General features: G+C 48.4%; 1 protein-coding gene across 1 annotated transcript in view; it reads right to left on the reverse strand.

The window, feature by feature from the left end:
- Positions 1–13,449, reverse strand: part of LOC124477381 (rho guanine nucleotide exchange factor 17-like) — a 42,263-nt gene that overhangs the window by 16,494 nt on the left and 12,320 nt on the right. The window lies entirely within an intron of this gene.

Genomic DNA, 13,449 nt, shown 5'->3' on the forward strand with positions numbered 1-13,449 from the left:
AGGTACAATAGAGGAGGCTGGAGACGACGGCTTTGGTGGTATTCCTACTCTGTTTCCGAGTAAGAGCTGTGTAACAGCAAAAACCTGCGTGTTGCAACAACATACGTCACACACACACGCATGGCAACAACATACACACCATCATCCATCCCAGATACACACACATGGCAACATATACACATACAGCCACCCCCAAACCTCACACAAAACACACACACGAATAGCAAGACCCCCCCCCCCCCCAACACACACACAGTTCTACCTCGCCGTTAGAGTGGGAACTCCCTGCTCCAATCCTGTTGCCATTCATGCCCCCACTGGAGTTCATATTCCCATTCCCAACGTTGTTATTCCCGACGTGTTCGGCCACATCCCGGTCTGTCACCTCCTCCGCTCCTCCTCCTCCTCCGCCTCCACCCCCCTCATCGCTGGCGCTCTCTCCATTCTCCTGCATCTCCTCAAGAGCGATGGTGAACTGGGCAAGGGTCCGGACCATCTGCAGCATACGGAACAGTCTGTGTGTTTCCACACACACTCGCGCACACACACACTTACACGCGCGTCGAACTCACGCGTCCTCCCCCCCCCCCTCCCCCGACCCAGAAAAAGCACCCACGTAGCGTGTGCGCAGAAAAAAAGCACACCTGTTGGTGCCGGGGAGAAAAGCGTGGGTGCGTGTGTCCGATTGTTCTTTCGACGGAGGTACACACCAAAAAAAGACGTGTCGCCACCCACCCCCCACCCCCCCCCCCTCCCAAAGGAAAACCTTTTGGGCTACTCCGCCCGTTTTTCGAAGTCCTACAGTTAGTCTGAAGGAGACGATGACTCCAGCTCCCCTGGGGTCCTTCCCCTTCTAAAAACAAGCAGGATCCCAGATGATCTTGGTACTCTGCCGTGTTCAGCTCCTCCCTCCAGAGAGATCCCAGATGACTTTGGAGCCTTCAAATCCACCGCCGGTTGCAGGGATCCATCCTCATTCAGACTGCCTTTCCGTAGATTCCAGATTCCAGTCATCTGTCAGTGTGTGTGTGTGTGTGCGTGCGCGCGTGTCTGTCACGCTCCTCACAGGCAGGTAGAGCTGGCTCCGCCCGTGTGTGTTCCCGTGCGGCTGGTGTGAGACAGATGCCGTTTTTTCCCTCCGCGACTTGTGTGCACTCAATTGGTGTTTGTGTGTTGCAGCCCTCCCCCTGAGTGTGTATAATGAGAGACAGCAGGCAGGGCAGACGCTCACCGCTCAGCCCAGCTCAGGCTCTACCAATCCATCCACGAGTCATTCATCCCGGCTTGGCAACGGGAGGAGAGGAAGAGCCAGGCACGGCGAGTGGAGACCCGAGTCATCCACCCACCAGCGACTTTCAGAGCTCAGACTGGCAACGCTCGCTGATCACCATAGCAACAGAGAGGCTGACTGGAACTTCAGGGATTCATATGCACACACATTTACACTCAAAAACACAATGAGCTGCAACACAGCCCATAGGCTATTTCTTTTGACCCCGTTGCCTTCTGGCAGGCGATACCGAAGCATTCGGTCTCGCACACGCAGACTGGACAACAGTTTCTTTCCAAGGGCCATCAGGCTTCTGAATGAACATTGATACACTGTCGACACTCATACTAGTCACTTTACACACTGTCACTTCAGCTACTGGTTGCACAATCAGCAATATTGCACTAATTGTACCCTACTTGTCTCTAGGTTAGTATAGGTTATAAGGTTAGTATAAGATAGTATGTGTATTAAAGGTACTGTATTGTTCATTATTTTGTATATTTAGGAGGTTTGTTATAGTACATGTTAGCTTATCATAGGCGCAACCCAAGTTCTGAGTACTTATATGTCATGTTATGTTGCTTTGAGTTGTCTTGCTCAAAAGAATTTCAGTGCCCAGTCTGACCCTATGTTGTTATGTGCATCTGACAAGAAAAGACCTGAACTTGCGACAAAGCAGATTATACAATGTCCACACTAACTAGATCAACTCATTTAGCCTGCAGGCAGGGAAAGTGAGTGTGTGTGTAGGGAGGTTGAGGGAACGTGTGCAAAACCAAACCGCTGCATGAGAACCGCAGTTGAACTCCTGATAGCTGCTCATACATGATCAAAGCACACTGCTTCAGCAGTTTGGATGTCACACACACTCCTGCCCGGCCCTAAGATTATCCTATCACCTAACAGAAGGGGGTGGAGACTCATCCAAATATCCCAAGACCAAGTAAAGTAAAGTCAATACAATTCGATTGAAACTGGGTAGCCCCCCCGTCTGCTCCCCTCCCAGCCGGCCCTGATGGAGATCACACAGAGATTGGGGAGCGGGCTGACAGTGACGGGAAAGGTCGCGCGGGGACAGGACGTATGCCACCTTTCATCTTTGTTGCCATGGCGACAACAACAGGGGCTTTTAGGTCTGATGATACAGATGAAACGTGAACACACACAGCAATTTATAGATCAAAAGGCGTCAGGTCCAAAGGCTGTGATGAGAACTACGCAGGAGAGAGACCGAAAGAGAGAGAGACCGAAAGACAGACACAAAGAGAGAGAGAGAGACAGAAAGAGAGAGAGACAGAAAGAGAGAGAGACAGAAAAAGAGAGACGGAAAAAGAGAGAGAGAACACAGACAAGAGTGTGTGAAGACCGACTGAAAAGCCTCTTCATTTTGTGGAGCAACGTTCAATGTGACGTTTTGGAAAGCGGACACACGTGTGAAAAAAGGAGAGGGGGATGAGAGGACGAGAAGGAGGAGGGGAGCCATGACAAGACTGGGATTTTTTGCCCTGATAAAAAAAACTGGCTGTTTACGAAAACAGGTGCGTGTGTGTGCTTGAACACTGACTGAATAGAGAAAAAGCAAAGGGCAATTTCAAAAACACTAAAAGCCACCGACAGCTTTAACCAGTCACAAGCTGGCATAACAAAAGCATCCACATAACTAGCTAGGAAGGTCAGAACCTATGGTATCCATAGCAATCCCTCATCCTTGCATCCACTGCACTTCCTGTTTAGCATGGACCTGCCAATGGTTGCCAGGCAGCAAGCACAAGAGCACCTGACAGACCATAGCAGACCTAGATTTTAGACAGATCTATGACTGAGACTCTCTCTCTCTCTCTCTCAGACACACACACACACAAACTGTTACTGGCTCATGTGACTGCACCATCAATCCAGATGTGTCTGTAAATTGGGTGAGCGTTCAAAATGAGACATCACAATACGCTGCATAGCCCTGCATCCCAAAGCCATTAGGAACAAATAGTCCTCTCAACCAAAAGTCGACACACACACTAAAAACTGGACCAGCAATGGACATTTAACCACATATAATCCGTGTCCTCTTAACCCCACAGTATACGAAATAAAACAATTGACAAACACGCCCACACACTTACATACACACGCACACACACAATCTAGATTCAGATTCAGCAGGCTGTTAAATAGTTTCTGCAGCGGTCAGACCTCATGTTTCCTCCCCAGCCTGTTCAGAAAAGGGTGTGTGTGCGCGTGTGTGTGATTGTACGACTAGTAGTGCCTGGAAACACCAGGCCTTAGTACTGAACACCTGCATGGGCCTAGTACCATATCACAAGGATGCATCTATCATGACTTTGAGACACACACACACACACACAGACCTGTTGGGGGAGATGCACGTGACCATGTCCACGATTACTCCTGTCAACACACCCGCTTTCTCACACAGGTGTGTGTTGCTCTTCACTAATGTGTGGGGTAGGATGCATGGTTTTCCTTGTTGTACTGTAGCTGGTACCTAGACTCTGGTACTACGGGCCAACGCATGGACACAAATCCATCAAAACAAGGTTGTGTGTGTGTGTGTGTTAAACACTACCCACCTGGTGTTTCTTTAAGCACACCTGTATGGACACACACACACGGACACACCCTTTCCCGCTGGCCCCCTCGCATGCATGCATGCACGCACACACGCACACACACACACACACACACACACACACACACACACACACACACACACACACACACAGTGAAAGACAGAATGACGGCAGACAGATGTAGCCAGAGACAGAGGGTGTTTTATATATCAGGGGCACATGTCTGTCACTTGGTGCCAGGTGCGTGTGTGTGTGTTCCAGGTGTGCGCATGTGTATCTACCGGTGATCGAGTGCCACACTGATTATCTTCCCCATTTTCTTTTTCAATAACTGACCCGTTTGTGAGCGATGAAGGAGGAGAAGGTTCTAAAGCACTGTGGGGGGTCCTGATGAAGTAGACAAGGTAAAGATGGACAAACGGCACACAGACACTCACACACAGAACACAGCACACACACACATGCATAAAGCACAAGAAGCAACTGCTCAGAGGTTTAAAAATCACCCGTATAAATAAGAAACCTTCTCCAGAACACACTGCCTGTTTCTTCTCTCCTGTTCTCTGTCATTCTGCCCTCCTCTCTCTGCCCTCCTCTCTCTGCCCTCCTCTCTCTGCCCTCCTCTCTCTCCCCTAGCTCTTTCCTCTTCTGCCCTGTCTCACATCTTACTCTAACTCTCTCTCTTTCTCCCTGGCAGACAAATATTTTTTGAAGCTCTTAAAGAACACTTTTGACCACCGAATTATCCCTGTGCTGTTCTTCTATTTACAAAAGCAGACGTACACACATACACACACACACGGCTATTGCAAACAACTACACAGTTGACTATGGTGATGGATGATGTGTTGTGAGGCCAGTGTATACCAAGAGTTAGAGACATGAAGACTAGGAGGAGGAGAAGGTTTGAGTAGTGTAAGGAGACAGCAGTCTACTGACCCTGTCCTGAGTTGACACTGTTTAGGAGTTGGACAGAGGGTCAACTTGGCAGGTCAGATTCTCTCTGAGGATGAGTCACATGCACACACACACATACACACACTAAGAATATACTGTACCCTAGGGAGAGATGGTCATTTACCATCATTTAAATGATCCATCACACATTTTTTGACGTGTGTGTGGGTGTGTGTTTAGATATACTGTATGTGTAGACTTTGGGTGTTCTCTTGAGGGCAAATTCAGAGAACAGGTAACTAGATACACTTGCTCTGCAAATACGCCCTTATGGTCTGTGTGTGTGTGCGCGCGTGCGCGCGCGCGTGTGTGTGTGAGATACCCGTGCAGTGAAAAGAGTCTTTGTCCCTGAAAGATGGGGTTGAGTAGAGGAGAAAAGCAGTGCTTTATTTGAGAGAAACTGTGCACACACACACACACACACATGCGCGCAAACTCATGGGTATAAAGACCAAAAGTATTTAGCAACCCAATAGGAGACGTGACAGGTTTTGAAATGCCACAGACCAGGGTGTGACACAGCTAGTTCTGTCTGGACAGCTGTCAGCTTCTTCTGTCCACCTGACAAAACAGCTAGGCTTCTCCGATCCAGAGAGACTGTGGTGATAGCTGACAGAATGCATCCCATCAGGCAGGCTTTCTGGTGGAGGTGTTGGATCTTAACTGGGTCTGGGATTGAGGATTGGGAGGGTCTGGTTAGTATGGGCAACTTCTAACCCCCTGCCTCCCCCTCCCTTCTCATCCACAGCCAACATCCCACAATGCACTGGGATCCACCGACAGATATCTGCATTAGTCCAATCCCAACCCCACACCGGAAATTCCAGTTTCTGACATGATTCCCCCATTCTTCACCCCTCTCCCCCTCTCTCTCTGCATCTGTGTTTCCCTGACAGGCAGGCAGCCAGTCTACCACCTTTTTAGCTTGTGCATGCGTAAAAGAGAAAGAAAGTGAGAGAAAAAAGAAAAAAACGAAATCTCCAGTCAGTGTTTAGCAGATTAGCTTCTGTATTACAAAAAGCTACACCCCCCCCAGCAGGTCTGACTAACTGGCTACAAGGCTTAAACTAAGCTTCTGCAAAGCCCCCCCCCCCCCCCCCGCTCCTCATCGCCTCCTCAACTTCCCTCTAGCCTCACGTCCTCCCCCTTTCCTTTAACCCCCCCCCCCCCATTTCTCCATAGCATCTTTCTCCCCTAAAGAATGGATGAGTCTTTGTGAAACTCTACAGAATGGCACATGGGCCTGGTCTGAACAGGTAGGGTTTCATATCTCACCCCCCCCCCCCTCTTTGTCTCCTACCTCCTCTCTAGATAGGTCTGTCAGGGACATGAGCACAGGAACTAAATTTAGGACAGGAGAGGGCCAAGACTCTCTCTCTCTCTCTCTCTCTCTCTCTCTGAGGCAGGTGACGGACAGGTCCTGAGCAGCTGTTGGCCGATCGGAGGACACGCCCACATACCACAGGCCATTCCGGAACTCCTGCCGGTCCCCGTTACCATGACAACCACCGGACTGTGGCTTAGCCTTGCTCGGTCAGACTCGGACAATTAGTTTCAATGAATGAATGAACGAACAAATAGATAGAGGGAGCGAGGGATGAATGAAGAGAGCCTTGAGAGCATTTGAGGAATAGGGGAAAACAAGAGAGAGATGGATGGAGAAAGGGAAAAACAACCTGAGCAGAGACCTAGAGGAGGGCTTTTAACTGAAGGTCAGGCCATAGCTCATCTATCTTTCTGACTCGGGACACAACACCACCACAAGTACACACACGCGCGCACACACACAAATGATGTCACCCAGGAATCTCCGATCCTGCTCTCCTTCAGGACTGAGCGCTAAAACCAAGAAACGCGAGGAGGGCAAAGTCTTGCGTGTGTGTCCGTGAGATTGTATGTGTGCCTGCCTGCCTACGCACATGTGTGAACGATGCTATTAGTCGGAATCACATGCATACTCTCACATGCACACACGCTGCACGATGATGTGAAGGTGTGTGCACGTAAGGACCAGTTCACCATTCCTTACCAGCATGGACGTGTGTGATGGATCAGTCAGTCACACTCACACTACACACAGCAGACTTGCAACTTCTGGCACACACAGACACACTCAAGCGTTTCTGTGGCAGGAGGAGGAAAAGAGAAGGATGAGGGGTAGGGGAGAAGGAGGCAGAGAGGACAGAAGAGCTACTGTATTTGTGGGGCTCCCTCCCAAACAACCCCTGTTTCACTGTTATTAAAACCCACTGAGAGAAAGAGAGAGAGGGAGAGAGAGAGACAGACAGACGGCAAAAGAGAGAGAGTTTCTCACACTCCTCCCAGAATTCCACAGCCACTGAATCCGGCTCTGTTATTGGCCAGTGAGTTGCTATGTGACACTGGTTGCCACAGAAACATCTTAATGGAATTCAGTGAAACTACAACTGCAAGCGAGACGGAGAGAAAACCTTCACTGGAAAGAGAGAATGAGGGTAAAGGGGAGACAGAGAAAAGGGAATGAGGGACAAAAAGGGAGAAGTACATTAGCTGGTCCAGTGTCTTCCCTTTTCCTCTGCATCCCCCTCACATACTCCCTCCGTCACAACTCAACGAACAACTGAAGCTAAATAAGACAGGCATGGATGGAAGGCAACAGTGCACCTGGGAGATAACGTGTGTGTGTGTTTCAGTGCGTGTTTTATGGTCTGATCATTAGCAACACATACCACCTGGAGTACCAGGTTATTTGATCGTTTCCATAACAACCCCTTTCAACTGAGCCCTAAGGAAAATTCACCTGTGAGAGATCTACTACACATGCATACATGAACACACACACTTGATATCGCGATCTTCACTGGTCTCCACTTCCTCTGTACCCCAAAGTCTGACAATTCAGGCCAACAAATAAACACGCGCACACACACACTACTATGAATACTGTAGAACAAACCAAATCCCCAAATCCTTGCTGTCATGATGAAGTTGATTTGTGGCCAGCCAGTCATATGTAGATCAAAACTGACACCATACACTGCACATCACCCTCCATGATATCCGGTTTGACTCAGCGTTAACAGTCTAGCAGAGTAGCACTGTCCGTGTGTGTGTGCATGTGCACGCAGGTTGAGATCAAAGACAAAACGATCACTTCCATAGGGCACGGCCATGGGAGCAGGAGAGGACCTGAGTGAAAGCATGCTGTCTCTCAACCCGCGCACGCCAACTCTCCGAGAGAGAGACAAAAAAGGGAAAAGTTTGCTTTTTCTCTGTAGCCACACACACACCCAGATACCGGATACTCCTAGGAAAGGGGATCTGTATATAACTGCACCAATGAACACACACGTCCATAGAAACACACACAATCCTGGAACTTCCCCAGAGAGAGTGAAAGAGGAGAAAGATGGAGGGAGAGTGATGACGAGAGTGCAAAAAGAGGGGGGGACTGAGGAAGACAAACTGAAGGAGAGAAACAGAGTCGACACTGTCACGTGTCATTGACCATTTTCAATTCCGTTTGAAAATAAGGTGACAGACATCACCGCGAGAACGAAGGAGAAGAAATGCGGAGGAGTGGAAGAGGAGAACCCAGCTGTACTTTGGGAAAGTGACAAAAGAAACCAAAGTCTGCCATACCACTAGTGCCCATCGGGGGCCCTCTAACACCCTTGGGCTAGATCTCGCACTAGTCTTCTTGCCATTGATTCCATCTACCCTTCTGACTGTCAGGTCCACTGACAACTCTAGACCAGGACATATTCAGATATGAATATGAAACTGAGATGAAGAGCTGTGTGAACTTTATCAGGCTGTCTTAAAAGCAAGGGAAATACAAATGCAGTGGGAGGGGAGGGAGTGCTTTAAGAAATGTGACTCTGCCCTCGACGGAGAAATAGATATGTAAGGGGAAGAAGGTGGTGAAAAGACAAAGATTGATGATGTGGTTAAATGTATAAGGGAGGATTTTGGGCAAAAAGAGAGAGAGAGAGACAAGAGAGGGAGAGGGAGAGAGAACTGAAGTGAATTAAAGAGACCCCCTGTTCCAGTCTCCCGCTCGCACCCTTTTCCTGACTCACTCTCTCCTTATATGGCTGTGTTGTGTGTGTATATGTGTATGTGTGTGTGTGTGCGTGCGATGCGGGCTTCGTTTCAGCTCTCCTCTGAGATTATATCACCCAGTACTGCAGCCTCACAACCCTCCGACACAACTCCTACCGCCCTGCCTCCCCCCCCCAATTCCTCCAGCTTCCCCCTCTCTGTAACTTCACTTTAAACCTCTCTCCCCCTCAACCCGGAGAACGCTCTCCGGAACGTTCTTAACTTGGGGAAAGGAAAAAGTGTGTGCGTGCCCCATCATAGATGACCAGACTAACCTGGGCAAAACATTGGACATGGAGAAAAAATTCAAAATCCTCCTCTTGCTCAGTTTTTCTGTCCTCCCATCTTCCCTTCCTCCCCTCTCCTCTCTTTCCCAGAATGCTCTGGCTGAGACCCAACGCATCAGGAATGAAACACTGGAATCCAGGTGATACACACACACGCATGATGAGCATAATATAAGCACACACATATCTAGTTAGACAGGTAGATGGGAAATAGTACAACACATTCACACATTTACGACAGTGCAGAAGTCTATATACATTATGAAGTGTTTTGTGAATTGTGTGCACATGTACTGTATGTGTGTGTGTTTGTGCACACACACGTCTGAGACATGGTCTGTGCATACCATGCCAGGGAAAAAGGAGAGCAACTGGAGAGAGGAGGACGAGAGAACAGGAAGAGTGGAGGAGAAGAGATATTAGATGGCAAAGACACAACCATTTTTATTAAATCGTTGAAACTATGTGGGTGCTTTCTCATACAGCTTTGCTTATTTCCCTGGGTCTGAGACTGCCCTTGAATGGGTGAAGTATTTCCTAACTAAACACAGTTCACAAACTCACAGAAAAAGAAAACAGAAACAGAGAGGGAAGCGCCTAGAAAGGAAAACAACAAGGCAGAACAGCCCTGTCACAGTCAGAGGTACTGCCAACAGGTCAGAAAACCAAGTCCATCCCTCCCTCTCTCCCTCCCTTTCTCCTTCCTCTTCTCAGTCGCTTCTCTCTCTCCCTTTCTCCCTCTCTCCTTCCTTCCTTCCTTCCTTCCTCTCTCCCTCCCTTTCTCTGTCTCTCTTCTTCTCCTCCCACCTCCTGTCCTCCCCTCTCATCCATTATTCCTGTATGTATTACCCTCCCTTTGGCCCGAAAGAAAGAAGGAGAGAAAAAGAGGCAGAGAAAGAGGAGAGTAAAAAAAGGAGGAGGGATGGAGGGAGCATTAAAAGGAGGCAGAGAGAGAGAGAGAGCTTTGTTTTTCCTGAAAGCACCACATTCCCAGGCCTGTACCATTTCTTTTTCTATTAATAGCATAAACACACACACACACACACCCGAAGGAGGGTGACTCCCTCACAAAACGTCCAGTCGCTATGGTGACAAAGGAGGAAATATGGAAAGAGGACAACCCTTATCTCCATATCTATACCCTCCTCTGTCCTGGTCCATACACAGCTACAATATCACACACACACACTCCCTATCTCCACCCTTATCTCAACACACATCCCCTATCCTCACACTGGGAAGACAGCAGAGGGAGAGAGAGAGAAAGAGGGAGAGAGATAGAGAAGGGGAGAGACAGACAGAGAGAGAGAGAGTACCTGAGTTAACAGTGACCTTAGTAGTCTCGCCCATGACCTCCAATCAGACTGGAGATAGGTTGTGAGTAAAGCATTGCTGAAAGCTACAGTACACACACACACACACACACACACACACACACACACACACACACACACCACCCCCCACTAAGGTTTACTTTTTAACTCTGTGTCTCATTGAGATCACAGTCCAACACACACACACACACAGGTTTTCCAAGGCACTCCCCAATGTTGGCAGCCTGACAGCTAGGGTGTCTCAGAGGTCCTTCTCAGAGGAGCCAGCTGAGTGTCTGCTCTCACCCGTCACACACAGGTGTGAAAGAGTTCAGAGGTAGTAACAATCACATCTGTTATTGGTCGCAAGGGTCAAAGTTCAAAGGTCACAGACTGGGGCGTCTCCTGAGAGGAAGGAAGATCTGATCAGATTCCCAGGAGACAAATCAGACCTCAGACTTCAGCATCAGAAGCTGCCCATTTTGCTCCTCCAGTTTGATTTTCTGAAACTGGAGGAGCAACAATACTTTTGAAGCGGTTCCATGTCACAGACATCCACTTTCCAAGTAAACCTCTTTCACAACACGTACTTTCAAAGTACTACCACTGATGTATGTGTGTCCAGGTTGGACAGTGCATGATTTAAAGAAGTTCTGTTGGCCCAGCTATTCCTCTGGGGGGGGCTATATTTAGGTCTACTCAGCCTTACCACACACACACGCGCGCGCGCACGCGCGCACACACACACACACACACACACACACACACACATTCTCAGAGTCTGTTATGGGTACTCAGACTGTCAATGGGATCCAGATGTGAGCCCAGTGGGGGAGAGGGAAGATAAAAATACACCAGAGAGAGAGAAAGGGGAGAGAGAGAGAGAGAGAGAGAGAGAGAGAGAGAGAGAGAGAGAGAGAGAGAGAGAGAGAGAGAGAGAGAGAGAGAGAGAGTGAGAGGAAGAGGGGAGATAGAGGTAGGTGGCCGAAAGCGTTGAGGAGAGACGGCAATCTGACGGGTGACGTAAGAGAGAAGGATGAAGAGAGAACAGTGGTGAAAGAGGAGTTGGTAAGAAATAAAAAATGAAAGAGGGAGTGATGTCAATAGAGAGAGAGAGAGAATGGGAGGAGGAGGAGGTAAAGAAGAAGAGAGGGAATGGTTTGGGTTTTTGTTTTCTTGTTCTGGTGTTCCAAACCCAACTGTGCCACTGAACCATGAATGCAACTTCCATGATGTCATTGCACTCGGTCCACAACACGACCATTAAAACGGTGATTCCTGAAACTGTAAACTCACCAGAGGGGGTGGGGGGGGTCACTGACGGTTTCAACCCAGTGGGATAACACCCGACCATACCTGAGCATACTCCAAGGCAGCTTCGAACGCCAATGAACAGTTTGTAACCACTAACGCAGTGGACCGCAATACTCAGTATTCCCTTTGACAGAGACATCTGAGGACATTTGAAAAGGGCACTGCGCGACACGCGTACTCCTCCCCCAACCCACTTCCTGCCTTGCCCTTTCACTGGAGCCCTCAAAGAGCTAATTATGGTTCCTCCCCTAAACATCAGAGAGAACAGGCCCCTTCACAGACCCGCCACTCAGCTTCCACCTATCGTTCAGTTTCAGACCTGTGAAAACAAGACAGAGGAGGACCAGCTGGAACCCAAACATGACTCGGTCGAGATGCACACCAGGACCCAAACACGTCACCCACACACAAACGGTTCTGTCAAGGCCCGACTCAACATGAACAAATTCCAAATCCTCACCTTTAAGGCTAAATAGACACGAGGCACAAATGAACTCCCCATTGTGTTAAGAACAATCCCCCAAACCTCCCCTTTAAGAGAGTCAGAGTGGGGGAGAAACAGTTGATTTGAATGAGGAGCCTTCGACGTGGTGTGTTGTTACAGCTGAACTGCTCTACTGTTACAGATGGCAGTGGGGGATGACGCAGAGAGGGAAAGAAAGAGAGGGATTGTAGAGAGAGGGAGGAAGAGAAGAGGAAAAATATGTTTTCATTTGTATCAGGAAATGTAACCAAACATTATCAACAACCACACCCCCCCCAAAACTAGAGAATGGTTTCTACCTTCAAGGTCACTACAATGGCAAACAGGTTGAGATAAAGCTATTCTTGGTGGTTGACTTTACCTTATCTTTCAGGTTTTGACTTCTCATGTCAGATAGTAAGCCAGCGTAAATGAAACACCACTGGCTCCCAAGAGTTAATGCAACAAAAACACAACCCACAACTGTTTAGTGTCGCAACAAAAGTGGGGTTCCACCGTCGAGTTCTGCACTGGGGAAGGTTCCAGTACTGTTGGACAGAAAAAGCCTTTTGAAGGAGGCACAGCTAAATTAGCCCTGAAATGTACTTTTTATACCAGACCCAATGGCTGTTATTATATGGCCTGATAGGAGCAGTTCAGAGGGTCCTATTGTCACACACAAGCACAGACCCTGGATCCACAGATAAACAGTGGCTGTCACCTTCATTACCATAGAAGAAGTGCTCCACTAGTAACAAAAGAAAGACAGCCAGAGTAGAGTGGACCCCACACACAATCACACACACACAGACCACAGAGAGCAAGCAGAAGTAAAAGGCTGTTTAGAAGGTGTCGCTGGATCTAGATTTCTGACTGTTACCTTTCCTCCCACCTTTATTCGTCATCACACTAAACGCACACACACACACAGGGTTAGTTAAGCAGTCATCTACTCTTATGGTTGCAGTATTCACTGTGAGTGTGTGTAATCAGTGGACTAAAACCCAATCATTAGCCACAAAACCTTTAAGATCCCCACCAATTTAGAGGGAAAAGCAAAAACATAAGGTTGAGAGAGAGAGAGAGAGATAGAGTATGTGTGTGTGTGTGTGTAACAGGTAGATAGATAGAGAGAGACCTTGTCTGACGCACTGAACTCTGTCTAACCCAA

The sequence above is a fragment of the Hypomesus transpacificus genome, chromosome 15, assembly GCF_021917145.1.
Source record: "Hypomesus transpacificus isolate Combined female chromosome 15, fHypTra1, whole genome shotgun sequence".
Lineage (NCBI taxonomy): Eukaryota > Metazoa > Chordata > Actinopteri > Osmeriformes > Osmeridae > Hypomesus > Hypomesus transpacificus.